The sequence below is a fragment of the Ranitomeya variabilis genome, chromosome 1, assembly GCF_051348905.1.
Source record: "Ranitomeya variabilis isolate aRanVar5 chromosome 1, aRanVar5.hap1, whole genome shotgun sequence".
NCBI classification, from domain to species: domain Eukaryota; kingdom Metazoa; phylum Chordata; class Amphibia; order Anura; family Dendrobatidae; genus Ranitomeya; species Ranitomeya variabilis.
In genome coordinates this window covers 557,975,031-557,989,550 of record NC_135232.1, presented here as the reverse complement: position 1 = coordinate 557,989,550, position 14,520 = coordinate 557,975,031, and the positions used below count along the sequence as shown (strand labels likewise).

General features: G+C 47.7%; 1 protein-coding gene across 1 annotated transcript in view; it reads left to right on the top strand.

The window, feature by feature from the left end:
* The window catches only part of LOC143804308 (uncharacterized), a 35,843-nt gene that overhangs the window by 488 nt on the left and 20,835 nt on the right, over positions 1–14,520 (top strand). The window lies entirely within an intron of this gene.

The following is a 14,520-nucleotide window of genomic DNA, read 5'->3' as shown; positions in this document are numbered from 1 at the left end:
GAAAGAGTCTCAGTGGGCCCCCCCTTTAACACATAGCACGATTCATGATGCACAGATACAGCAGAGAAATATAGCATAGCCACATAGCATATAACACAGCCCACGTAGCATTTAGCACAGCCACGTAGTGGATAACACAGCCCACGCAGTACATAACACAGCCCACGTAGCGTATAGCACAGCCATGTAGTATATAACACAGCCACGTAGTATATAACACAGCCACGTAGTATATTGCACAGCCCACATAGCATATAACACAGCCACGTAGTATATAACACAGCCATGTAGTATATTGCACAGCCCACGTAGCATATTGCCCAGCCACGTAGTATATTGACCAGCCACGTAGTATATTGGCCAGCCACGTAGTATATTGGCCAGCCACGTAGTATATTGGCCAGCCACGTAGTATATTGGCCAGCCACGTAGTATATTGCCCAGCAACATAGTATATTGCCCAGCCACGTAGTATATTGCCCAGCCACGTAGTATATTGCCCAGCCACGTAGTATATTGCCCAGTGATGGAGTATACAGCACAGAGTCACGTAGTATACAGACTTAAAATAAAAAATAAACATATACTCACCCTCCGATGAAGTTCTGGCCCTGTACTGCACGCAGCTTCCGGTCCCAGGGCTGGTATGAGCGCAGGACCTGTGATGACGTTGCGGTCACATGACAGTGACGTCATGGCAGGTCCTTCTCGCATACCATCCTTGGCACCGGAAGCTGCCGCTTGCATGGAGCGGTCACTGGAGTGTTGCGAGGAGCGGGAAAGGCGACGGATGGTGAGTATAGCAGGTTTTTTGTTTTTTTTATTATTTTTAACATGACATATTTTTACTATTGATGCTGCATAGGCAGCATCAATAGTAAATAGTTGGGGACACACAGGGTTAATAGCAGCGGTAACGGAGTGCGTTACACCGCGGCCCGTTACCGCTGCCATTAACCCTGTGTGAGTGGTGACTGGAGGGGATTATGGAGTGGGCACTGATTGTGGGGAGGAAGGAGTGGGCGCCGGGCACTGACTGCAGGGGAGGGACTAATCGGACTGTGCCCGTCGCTGATTGGTCGCGGCAGCCATGACAGGCAGCTGCCGAGACCAATCAGCGACGACAGAGGCCGCGACCAATGAATATCCGTGACAGAAAGAAAGACAGGACAGACAGAAAGACGGAAGTGTGACCCTTAGACAATTATATAGTATATATATATATATATGTATATATATAAACTTCTCACCTGTGTCTTGCCTCTGTGTTGTGTTTTCTGTCTCTCTTCTTACATCATTTCTGTCTCCCGCTCTGATTTTTATATTTTCCTTAATCCTTTCTGCCTTCTTCTCCCTGCTTGTCTGTGGCTCCACCCCCGACATTTAGTGCCGCCCCTCCATGGCTCTTCACAGTGTGAGAGCTGTGACGCTGCTGGAGGGGAGGGATCCGATGCTTCTGCTGCTGACTGCAGGTGCGGTGAGTAGTGTCACAGCGTGTGTGACTGTGTGCCCCTGCTACACTGCAGCCAGCAACTCTCTGCACGGCCGCCTGCACGGCCACGCGCACTGCCAGCGCTCTGCTCCACTATGCAGAGAGGAAGGGGCAGAGAATGAGTGCGCGCAGATGCGCTGATACCCGGTGTTCCAGCACGCCGGCTGTACCAGGAGTGGAGAGCAGAAGTGAGGGGCCGCTCGGGCCCCTCTCTGCTCACCGGGCGGGCACCATACGCCAGTAAGGGTAGGGCTGTAATGCCCTGATGGCGGCCCTGCAGGGAGGGATGAAGTCCGGCTTCGGGGCCCCCCCAGGAGCGCATGATGCGCATTAGTGTCGGCAGCAGTGTCTTACCGTTATGGGCCCCCTCCGTCTCGTCAGGGCCCCGGCACTTGCCCGGGTACGCCGGGTGCTGACGCCCTGGGTAACCTCCATGAGTAAGGGGTCACTACTAGTGATGGGCGAGCACTAAAATGCTCGGGTGCTCGTTGCTCTGGTCGAGCAGATTGGTATACTCGGGTACTCGGCCATCACAACGAGCCCAATGTAAGTCTATGGGAGACCCGAGTATTTTTACCGCGATTCCCCCCGGGGGTCCTTTTAAGGTCTAAAAACATCTGAAAATGATAGAACCACTGCTCAAATGACACAGGGACCTCATGGGGATCGCCCCTGGAAGCCTTCCTGACTCCTAGTTCACAGCCTTAACCCCTTTACCCCTAAGGGTGGTTTGCACGTTAATGACCAGGCCAATTTTTACAATTCTGACCACTGTCCCTTTATGAGGTTATAACTCTGGAATGCTTCAATGGATCCTGGTGATTCTGACACTGTTTTCTCGTGACATATTGTACTTCATGATAGTGGTAAAATTTCTTTGATATTACCTGCGTTTATTTGTGAAAAAAACGGAAATTTGGCGAAAATTTTGAAAATTTTGCAATTTTCCAACTTTGAATTTTTATGCAATTAAATCACAGAGATATGTCACACAAAATACTTAATAAGTAAGTTCCCACATGTCTACTTTACATCAGCACAATTTTGGAACCAACATTTTTTTTTTTCTTAGGGAGTTATAAGGGTTAAAATTTGACCAGCAATTTCTCATTTTTACAACACCATTTTTTTTAGGGACCACTTCTCATTTGAAGTCATTTGGGGGGTCTATATGAAAGAAAATAACCAAGTGTGACACCATTCTAAAAACTGCACCCCTCAAGGTGCTCAAAACCACATTCAAGAAGTTTATTAACCCTTCAGGCGTTTCACAGGAATTTTTGGAATGTTTAAATAAAATAAAAATGAACATTTAACTTTTTTTCACAAAAAATTTACTTCATCTCCAATTTGCTTTATTTTACCAAGGGTAACAGGAGAAAATGGACCCCAAAAGTTGTTGTACAATTTGTCCTGAGTACGCCGATACCCCATATGTGGGGGTAAACCACTGTTTGGGCGCATGGCAAAGCTTGGAAGCGAAGGAGCGCCATTTGACTTTTCAATGCAAAATTGACTGGAATTGAGATGGGACGCCATGTTGCGTTTGGAGAGCCCCTGATGTGCCTAAACATTGAAACCCCCCACAAGTGACACCATTTTGGAAAGTAGACCCCCTAAGAAACTTATCTAGATGTGTGGTGAGCACTTTGACCCACCAAGTGCTTCACAGAAGTTTATAATGCAGAACCATAAAAATAAAAAATAATTTTTTCACAAAAATGATCTTTTTGCCCCCAATTTTTTATTTTCCCAAGGGTAAGAGAAGAAATTGGACCCCAAAAGTTGTACAATTTGGTGTGAGTACGCTGATACCCCATATGTGGGGGTAAACCACTGTTTGGGCGCATGGCAGACCTCGGAAGGGAAGGAGCACCATTTGACTGTTCAATGCAAAATTGACTGGAATTGAGATGGGACACCATGTTGCGTTTGGAGAGCCCCTGATGTGCCTAAAGGTACCTTCACACGAAACGACTTTGTAACGATATCGCTAGCGATCCGTGACGTTGCAGCGTCCTGGCTAGCGATATCGTTGTGTTTGACACGCAGCAGCGATCAGGATCCTGCTGTGATGTCGCTGGTCGCTGAATAAAGTTCAGAACTTTATTTGGTCGTCCGATCGCCGTGTATCGTTGTGTTTGACAGCAAAAGCAACGATACCAGCGATGTTTTACACTGGTAACCAGGGTAAACATCGGGTTACTAAGCGCAGGGCCGCGCTTAGTAACCCGATGTTTACCCTGGTTACCAGTCCAAAATGTAAAAAAAACAAACAGTACATACTTACATTCGCATCCCCCGCCGTCTGCTTCCCACACTGACTGAGCGCCGCAAAGTGAAAGTGAAAGCACAGCACAGCGGTGACGTCACCGCTGTGCCCTGCTACTGCCGGCGCTCAGTCAGTCAGTCAGTGCAGGAAGCGGACGCCGGGGGACGCGAATGTAAGTATGTACTGTTTGTTTTTTTTACATTTTACGCTGGTAACCAGGGTAAACATCGGGTTACTAAGCGCGGCCCTGCGCTTAGCAACCCGATGTTTACCCTGGTTACCCGGGGACCTCGGCATCGTTGGTCGCTGGAGAGTGGTCTGTGTGACAGCTCTCCAGCGATCAAACAGCGATGCTGCAGCGATCGGCATCGTTGTCGCTATCGCTGCAGCGTCGTTTCGTGTGAAGGTACCTTAAACAGTGGAAACCCCACAATTATAACTGAAACCCTAATCCAAACACACCCCTAACCCTAATCCCAATGGTAACCCTAACCACACCCCTAATCCTGACACACCCCTATCCCTAATCCCAACCCTATTCCCCACCATAAATGTAATCCTAACCCTAACTTTAGCCCAACCCTAACCCTAACTTTAGCCCCAACCCTAACTGTAGCCCTAGCCCTAACCCTAATGGGAAAATGGAAATAAATACATTTTTTTAATTTTTCCCTAACTAAGGGGGTCATGAAGGGGGGTTTGATTTACTTTTACAGCGGGTTTTTTTAGCGGATTTTTATGATTGGCAGCCGTCACACACTAAAAGACTTTTTATTTCAAAAAATATTTTTTGCGTTACCACATTTTGAGATCTATAATTTTTCCATATTTTGGTCCACAGAGTCATGTGAGGTCTTGTTTTTTGCGGGACGAGTTGACGTTTTTATTGGTAACATTTTCGGACACAAGACATTTTTGATCGCTTTTTATTCTGATCTTTGTGAGGCAGAATTACCAAAAACCAGCTATTCACGAATTTCTTTTTTTTGGGGGGGCTTGTATACTGTTCCGCGTTTGGTAAAATGGATAAAACAGTTGTATTCTTCGGGTCAGTACAATTACAGTGATACCTCATTTATATCATTTTATGTTTTAGCGCTTTTATACGATAAAAACATATTTAACATAGAAAAAATAATTTTTATAATAATAAAATAATCGCTTTATATAATAATAATCGCTTTATTCTGAGGACTATAACTTTTTTATTTTTTTGCTGATGATGCTGTATGGCAGCTCGTTTTTGCGGATCAAGATGACGTTTTCAGCGGTACCATGGTTATTTATATCCGTCTTTTTGATCGCGTGCTATTCCACTTTTTATTTGGCAGTATGATAATAAAGCGTTGTTTTTTGCCTCGTTTTTTTTTTTTTTTTTTTTTTTTACGGTGTTCACTGAATAGGTTAACTAGTGGGACAGTTTTATAGGTTGGGTCGTTACGGACGCGGCGATACTAAATATGTGTACTTTTATTGTTTTTTTTTATTTAGATAAAGAAATGTATTTATGGAAGATTATATATATATATATATATATATATATATATATATATATTGTAAGGTTTCTCTTACTGAGAGTGTTGGGGGACACTCACTTGGCCGCGATATTCAAGCACACGGGCACGGGTTTATAAAACAAAGCAGTCCATGCGGTTTATTAAGCCTCATAAACCGGGTTACGCACAGTTCATAACATGAAACACAACAGGCACCAACTGGTGATATTTACTTGCAGCTTCTAACACTTCAGTGTACGGCTTTGCCTCACGGACACTAACACGCTGGTCCTCCCTTAACCAGTTCCCAAGGGAGACCACACAGTTCATAGAACTTCACAAGCACTACCGGCCTGTACGATACCTGACGGGAGCTCCGGCTCCACCTGCTGACTCCTTGCCAGTCCACACCTCCGGGTAAGCTGCCTTACAGGGATCACCAACTTGCCTGGCCAGCACGCACTAGTCAGTCCAGACCTCACCGAAGGACTCCAGCTTCCCCAGACTCCGTTAACACTCTTCTGGGTAAGCTGCCTAACAGGGATCCCCAACTTGCCTGTCCGGCATACAGTAGTCAGTCCAGACCTCACCGAAGGACTCCAGCTTCCCCAGTTCCACTGTGCACTGCTCCGGGATCCGGTCCTCCCACTAGGACCTCCCACGCCAGCAGGTGCTTTCCAGGAAGCCTCCTCTCAGGCTTCCAACACAGGAACACACTGAGCCCTCAGGAACTCCCTCAGGGATTTTGCACTTGGACCCTTCAGGTCCAAACACTGGAACCACACAGGAACATGTGACCCACACTCTGGTCACGTTATGTACCTGTAACCACACCCACAGTAATGGATCACATGGGCTGGTCACGTGATCCTGACATCACTGCAGGTCAATTCTCACGGCCTCAATACAACTCCGTGCACATCCCGGGGAGACCATGCAGCGCCCCCTACCTGTTACAGGGGTTACTGCATCACATATATCACATATCCTCCCCCTCTATTCACACCTGTAGGGTTGAACACCTGTCATACATGTGGGATCACGGGATATGTCATGCACGTTGCCTTGCCCTACCTGTCGAGAGAACCGTCTCAGTCGGTTTTGAGCATCACACAGACCCATCCAGTTGTTGAGTTTACCCCGCCCCCAGCGGTCAACATGTATGCCTTGAGGTTTGGCCCTTACATTACAGTCTGTCCGTGACACCAAACCTTTAGTCAAGTTTGTCTTTTTACTCGACCTTTCTCTCCAGGGTCGCCACCCACAGTTGGTACGGACATTAGTCCCACTTACAGTCGAGACTAGCAACTGATCAGAGTCTGACCCTCCATCACTACGTCTACTACTGTACATGTCCTTTTTGTTTCCTTTTCGTTGGGAAGAAGGCGGCTGCCACCTTGTGTTCTGCAGCTGTTTATTGACCTGCCGTCTGTACAGTCTCAGCTGCTCTATTTCTCTCAGGTAGGCCACGCGATACTTCAGGAGCATTCGGATATTCGCTAGACTCTCCTTGGACCCGACAACCAGGAATGACACCATTCCATCTTCACCCACCTGGGCCTTGTCTTCAGCCGGAATCCTCAGTCTCTTCACACCGGACACATCCACCATCTCCTGCATCGCTTTTCCAAATCGGCCAGTGAGCTTCGCTACCAGAGCTCTGGGCACTTGGACTGTGTCCTCCATCAAACCCAGACGACTTTCCTGGCTTGCTCCAAACAACGAGTGGCCTCACCATTCCCCAACAGGACCCTCTGTTTCGTGCAGAGGCACCGTAGGTGCATGTCCCTCAGGACAGCCACCTTCTTCACTGTGACTTCCTTAGTAGACAGTACCACCAACTGTTTCGTCTCCAGTGCCCAGTGCACACTACACGCTTCCACTGCCTTTTTAAAGGCCTCATGCACACCCTCGCGGGTACATGCATCTTGCGCCTCTACGGGTACATCTATCACGCACTTGAAGAGCGGAGTCTCACTTCCTTCAAGAACAGATGGCTCCTGCCTTGCCATGGACCTTTCCATCAAGACACCTGTCACAACCGGGTGACCATCTTGTTCTGCTTTTAGCGCCAACTCCTCTTCAGCTTTACTCTCATTACCACTCTGGTACTGGCACGAGAAGTCTGCGACCACCACCTCTTTTCCTTGTAGAGGGCCTTTTAGTGCTTCTCTAAGCACTACAATGTCTTCCTTTAGGGTCTGATACACACTTTGCCACCTGAACAGGTGGCCTCTGAGCTCCGAGACTTCCTTCTCCAGCTCATCCACTCTGCGCTCAGCCGCTTGTCTTAGGACCCTTTCTCGTTCGACATGGTCGTTCACCGTCTCTATAACCAATTCCATCTCGCTTCTCCCATCCTCCAGACTGGTGAAACATCCATCACTTGAGGAGGTATTCACTTCCGGCACCATCTCCTTGGTGGCCTCTGTTTTGCCACCGATCGTCACCACAGGTCCTGGACCCCGTCCTCCACCCGTCAGCACAGGTCCTGGACCCCGTCCTCCACCTGTCACCATAGGTCCTGGACCCCGTCCTCCACCCGTCAGCACAGGTCCTGGACCCCGTCCTCCACCTGTCACCATAGGTCCTGGACCCCGTCCTCCACCCGTCACCACAGGTCCTGGACCCCGTCCTCCACCTGTCACCAGGGCATATGCGTCTGTTACTGGCCATGACTTGTCACAGTCACCCCCAGAATCTGTGTCACACCCCACAGTCTGATGACCCTGCAAGTCACTCTCTGTCTGGGTGTCAGCTCCACGTGTTTTATCCAGCAGACCACTATCAGTCGTATTGTGGCACACTTTAGGTGACGTCAGATCAGTTAGTTGGACAGTCGCACCTTTCCCTCTGGTCAGGCCTGCCTCCTCCACATTACTAACTGACATCCACATGATATCCACAAACACTTCAGCCTTTTCCCACAGTGCTACCAAATCTTGTCCTATTACCATAGGATACGGCAAGATCGGGTCTACAACCACCTCATGGTATGTGGAAACCTCCGCTGCGACAATGTAGATAGTGGCTACCTGGAGATATTCAGTGTCGCCAGGTGACACAGAATCTCCTGGACGGGTTCTCAGCACAGACGCTTCTCTCCCCGGGTCTATCAACCCTTGCACACACTTTCCATCCAGCCAAAAAGGACACAGTCGTGACACCTCACTGATTGCCGCCCCTTTTTTGGCTCCGCCCCCTTTCTGGGCAAGTGCTCCGCTTTTTGATACCACCCCGGTTCGAGATTCAGCCCCCCTTCGGGATTCCACCCCTTTTTGGGCCATTACCCCTATTCGGGTTACCGCCCCTTTTTGGGTCTCCACCCCCTTTTGGGCAACCATCCCCGTTTGAGCCACCGCTCACTATTAGGGATAATCCCCTCCCTGGGATACACCCCGTGGACTCCCCCACGGCACTCAGGCCCCAGTTCACACAGTACACCCCAATGTCTCTGGGCTTGTACTGGCCCTTTAAGAGTCTGCACAAAAAGAGAATTTTTTTTTTTTTTTTTTTTCTCTATGTCACTTTCACCAGCTCCTGCTGGTACCGCCACAGCTCCCGCTGCAGTCACACACAACCGGCACCTCCAGGTGCTGCCAACCACAAGCCACTACAGCTCCGCCTGCTGTGGAACCTCTCGCTGCAACCACGGCTACTCTCCACGCGGCTCTGCACGGCTCCACCGCTGCCGCTTGTCACCTTCGTGACCCCGCCGAGTCACAGCAGACGCTTGTCACCTTCGTAACCCCGCCGAGTTACCGCTAGACGCTTGTCACATTCGTGGCTCTGCCACAGCAATTAACTCCACGTGTGCTAGCGGGATTGTTGCCAAAATTCTCCACCAATTGTAAGGTTTCTCTTACTGAGAGTGTTGGGGGACACTCACTTGGCCGCGATATTCAAGCACACGGGCACGGGTTTATAAAACAAAGCAGTCCATGCGGTTTATTAAGCCTCATAAACCGGGTTACGCACAGTTCATAACATGAAACACAACAGGCACCAACTGGTGATATTTACTTGCAGCTTCTAACACTTCAGTGTACGGCTTTGCCTCACGGACACTAACACGCTGGTCCTCCCTTAACCAGTTCCCAAGGGAGACCACACAGTTCATAGAACTTCACAAGCACTACCGGCCTGTACGATACCTGACGGGAGCTCCGGCTCCACCTGCTGACTCCTTGCCAGTCCACACCTCCGGGTAAGCTGCCTTACAGGGATCACCAACTTGCCTGGCCGGCACGCACTAGTCAGTCCAGACCTCACCGAAGGACCCCAGCTTCCCCAGACTCCGTTAACACTCTTCTGGGTAAGCTGCCTAACAGGGATCCCCAACTTGCCTGTCCGGCATACAGTAGTCAGTCCAGACCTCACCGAAGGACTCCAGCTTCCCCAGTTCCACTGTGCACTGCTCCGGGATCCGGTCCTCCCACTAGGACCTCCCACGCCAGCAGGTGCTTTCCAGGAAGCCTCCTCTCAGGCTTCCAACACAGGAACACACCGAGCCCTCAGGAACTCCCTCAGGGATTTTGCACTTGGACCCTTCAGGTCCAAACACTGGAACCACACAGGAACATGTGACCCACACTCTGGTCACGTTATGTACCTGTAACCACACCCACAGTAATGGATCGCATGGGCTGGTCACGTGATCCTGACATCACTGCAGGTCAATTCTCACGGCCTCAATACAACTCCGTGCACATCCCGGGGAGACCATGCAGCGCCCCCTACCTGTTACAGGGGTTACTGCATCACATATATCACAATATATATATATATATATATATATATATATGTATATATATATATATATATATATATATATATATAATTATTGGGAATTTTTTATTTTATTTTTTTTACACATGTGAATATTTTTTTTTTACACTATAACATTGCCCCGGGGGGGGGGGGGGGGGGGTTTGGCATCATGTTATAGTGTCAGATTGCTGATCTGACACTTTGCAGTGCACTGTGTCAGATCAGCGATCTGACTTACAGTGCTACAGGCTTACCAGCGCCTGCGCTTGGTAAGCCACCTCCCTGCAGGACCCGGATGCAGCCCCACGGCCATTTTGGATTCGGGGCCTGCAGGGAGAGGAAGGTAGGAGACCCTCGGAGCAACGCGATCACATCGCGTTGCTCCGGGGGTCTCAGGGAAGCACGCAGGGAGCCCCCTCCCTGCGCGATTCTTCCCTATACCGCCGGAACACTATCATGTTTGATCGCAGTGTGCCGGGGGTTAATGTGTCGGGGGCGGTTCTTGACCGCTCCTGGCACATAGTGCTGGATGTCAGTTGCGATAGTCAGCTGACACCCGGCCGCTCCCCCCGTAAGCGCGGCCGATCACATATGACGTACTATCCCGTCGGTGGTCATACGGGCCGACCCCACCTCGACAGGATAGTACGTCAGATGTCAGAAAGGGGTTAATAATTTTTTTCTGAGATTCATGCCATTTTTCCCGTTGCCACAAAAAACTCATGAAAACGAAACCAAAAAAGTGGTTTTGCTTGGAAATATGTCAAGGTACATACTTTGCAGGTTAATGACTTGCCTGTAAGACCAAATATTTAACCCTAGACCAAAAATTTCCTCTCCCACTTAGGCTTAGTTCAGACGCTGCGTTTTTGAAGCGTTTTTCAACTTTAACATTGCTTTCAACCACTACAAATGCATTCACTGGGAAATGTCACAACCCTAGCTGACCATGTGGTGTGTGACACATAAGCAGACCCATCTTGTTTCATTTATGAAGGAGGGACTCTTAAAGTCACAGAGCCTATTTTTACTGGTGCATCAGGCGGCATTGACCCCTTTCTGCCATTGGACGTACTATTCCGTCCATGTGGGGTGGGCCCTACTTCCCAAGGACGGAATAGTACGTCCAGCACGATCGGCCGTGCTCACGGGGGGTGCGCGGCCGATCGCGGCCGGGTGTCAGCTGCCTAATGCAGCTGACATCCGGCACTATGTGCCAGGAGCGGTCACGGACCGCCCCCGGCACATTAACCCCCGGCACACCGCGATCAAACATGATCGCGGTGTGCCGGCGGTACAGGGAAGCATCGCGCAGGGAGGGGGCTCCCTGCGGGCTTCCCTGAGACCCCCGCAGCAACGCGATGTGATCGCGTTGCTCCAAGGGTCTCCTACCTCCTTCCTCGCTGCAGGTCCCGGATCCAAGATGGCCGCGGCATCCGGGTCCTGCAGGGAGGGAGGTGGCTTACCGAGTGCCTGCTCAGTGTAGGCGCTGGTAAGCCTGCTTTGCTCTAAGTCAGATCGGTGATCTGACAGAGTGCTATGCAAACGATGTCCCCCCCTGGGACAAAGTAAAAAAGTTTTAAAAAAATGTCCACATGTGTAAAAAAAAAAATAAAAAAAAATTCCTAAATAAATAAAAAAATAAAATTATTCCCATAAATACATTTCTTTATCTAAATTAAAAAAAATCAAACAATAAAAGTACACATATTTAGTATCGCCGCGTCCATAATGACCCCACCTATAAAACTGTATCACTAGTTAACCCCTCCAGTGAACACCGTAAAAAAAAAAAAAAAAAAAAGAGGCAAAAAACAACGCTTTATTCTCATACTGCCAAACAAAAAGTGGAATAACACGCGATCAAAAAGACGGATATAAATATCCATGGTATTGCTGAAAACGTCATCTTGTCCCGCAAAAAACGAGCGGCCATACACCATCATCAGCGAAAAAATAAAAAAGTTATAGTCCAGAATAAAGCGATGCCAAAATAATTATTTTTTCTATAAAATAGCTATTATCGTATAAAAGCGCCAAAACATAAAAAAATGATATAAATGAGGTATCACTGTAATCGTACTGACCCAAAGAATAAAACTGCCTTATCAATTTTACCAAACAGGGAACGGTATAAACGCCTCCCCCAAAAGAAATTAATGAATAGCTGGTTTTTGGTCATTCTGCCTCACAAAAATCGGAATAAAAAGCGATCAAAAAATCTCCCATGCCCGAACATGTTACCAATAAAAATGTCAACTCGTCCCGCAAAATACAAGACCTCACATGACTCTGTGGACTCAAATATGGAAAAATTATAGCTCTCAAAATGTGGTAACGTAAAAAATATTTTTTGCAATAAAAAGCGTCTTTCAGTGTGTGACGGCTGCCAATCATAAAAATCCGCTAAAAAACCCGCTATAAAAGTAAATCAATCCCCCCTTCATGACCCGCTTAGTTAGGGAAAAATTAAAAAAATTTAAAAAATGTATTTATTTCCATTTTCCCATTAGGGTTAGGGCTAGAGTTAGGGTTAGGGCTAGGGTTAGGGCTAGGGTTAGGGCTAGGGTTAGGGCTAGGGTTAGGGTTATGGTTAGGGCTAGGGTTAGGACTATGGTTAGGGTTAGGGTTAGGGCTAAAGTTAGGGTTAGGGCTAAAGTTAGGGTTAGGGTTTGGATTACATTTACGGTTGGGAATAGGGTTGGGATTAGGGTTAGGGGTGTGTCTAGGTTAGAGGTGTGGTTAGGGTTACCGTTGGGATTAGGGTTAGGGGTGTGTTTGGATTAGGGTTTCAGTTATAATTGGGGGGTTTCCACTGTTTAGGCACATCAGGGGCTCTCCAAACGCGACATGGCGTCCGATTTCAATTCCAGCCAATTCTGCGTTGAAAAAGTAAAACAGTGCTCCTTCCCTTCCAAGCTCTCCCGTGCACCCAAACAGGGGTTTACCCCAACATATGGGGTATCAGCGTACTCGGAACACATTGGAGAACAACTTTTGGGGTCCAATTTCTCCTGTTACCCTTGGGAAAATACAAAACTAGGGGCTAAAAAATAATTTTTGTGGAAAAAAAAAATTTTTTTATTTGCATGGCTCTGCGTTATAAACTGTAGTGAAACACTTGGGGGTTCAAAGCTCTCACAACATATCTAGATGAGTTCCTTAGGGGGTCTACTTTCCAAAATGGTGTCACTTGTAGGGGGTTTCTACTGTTTAGGTACATTAGGGGCTCTGCAAACGCAATGTGACGCCTGCAGACCATTCCATCTAAGTTTGCATTCCAAATGGCGCTCCTTCCTTTCCGAGCCCTCCCATGCACCCAAACGGTGGTTCCCCCCCACATATGGGGTATCATCGTACTCAAGACAAATTGGGGAACAACTTTTGGGGTCCAATTTCTCCTGTTACCATTGGGAAAATACAAAACTGGGGGCTAAAAAATAATTTTGGGGGGAAAATTTTTGTTTTTTTATTTTCACGGCTCTGCGTTATAAACTGTAGTGAAACACTTGGGGGTTCAAAGTTCTCACAACACAACTAGATAAGTTCCTTGGGGGGGTCTAGTTTCCAATATTGGGTCACTTGTGGGGGGTTTCTACTGTTTAGGTACATTAGGGGCTCTGCAAACGCAATGTGACCCCTGCAGACCAATCCATCTAAGTCTGCATTGCAAATGATGCTCCTTCACTTCCGAGCCCTCCCATGCGCCCAAACGGTGGTTTCCCCCCACATATGGGGTATCAGCGTACTCAGGACAAATTGGACAACAACTTTTGGGGTCCAATTTCTCCTGTTCTCTGCATTATAAACTTCTGTGAAGCACTTGGTGGGTCAAAGTGCTCACCACACCTCTAGATAAGTTCCTTAGGGGTCTACTTTCCAAAATGGTGTCACTTGTGGGGGGTTTCAATGTTTAGGCACATCAGTGGCTCTCCAAACGCAACATGGCGTCCCATCTCAATTCCTGTCAATTTTGCAGTGAAAAGTCAAATGGCGCTCCTTCGCTTCCGAGCTCTGTCATGCACACAAACAGTGGTTTACCCCCACATATGGGGTATCGGCGTACTCAGGACAAATTGTACAACATCTTTTGGGGTCCATTTTCTCCTGTTACCCTTGGTTAAATAAAACAAATTGGAGCTGAAGTAAATTTTGTTTGAAAAAAAGTTAAATGTTCATTTTTATTTAAACATTCCAAAAATTCCTGTGAAACACCTGAAGGGTTAATAAACTTTTTGAATGTGGTTTTGAGCACCTTGAGGGGTGCAGTTTTTAGAATGGTGTCACACTTGGGTATTTTCTATCATATAGACCCCTCAAAATGACTTCAAATGAGATGTGGTCCCTAAAAAAAATGGTGTTGTAAAAATGAGAAATTGCTGGTCAACTTTTAACCCTTATAACTCCCTAACAAAAAAAAATGTTGGTTCCAAAATGGTGCTGATGTAAAGTAGACATGTGGGAAATGTTACTTATTAAGTATTTTGTGT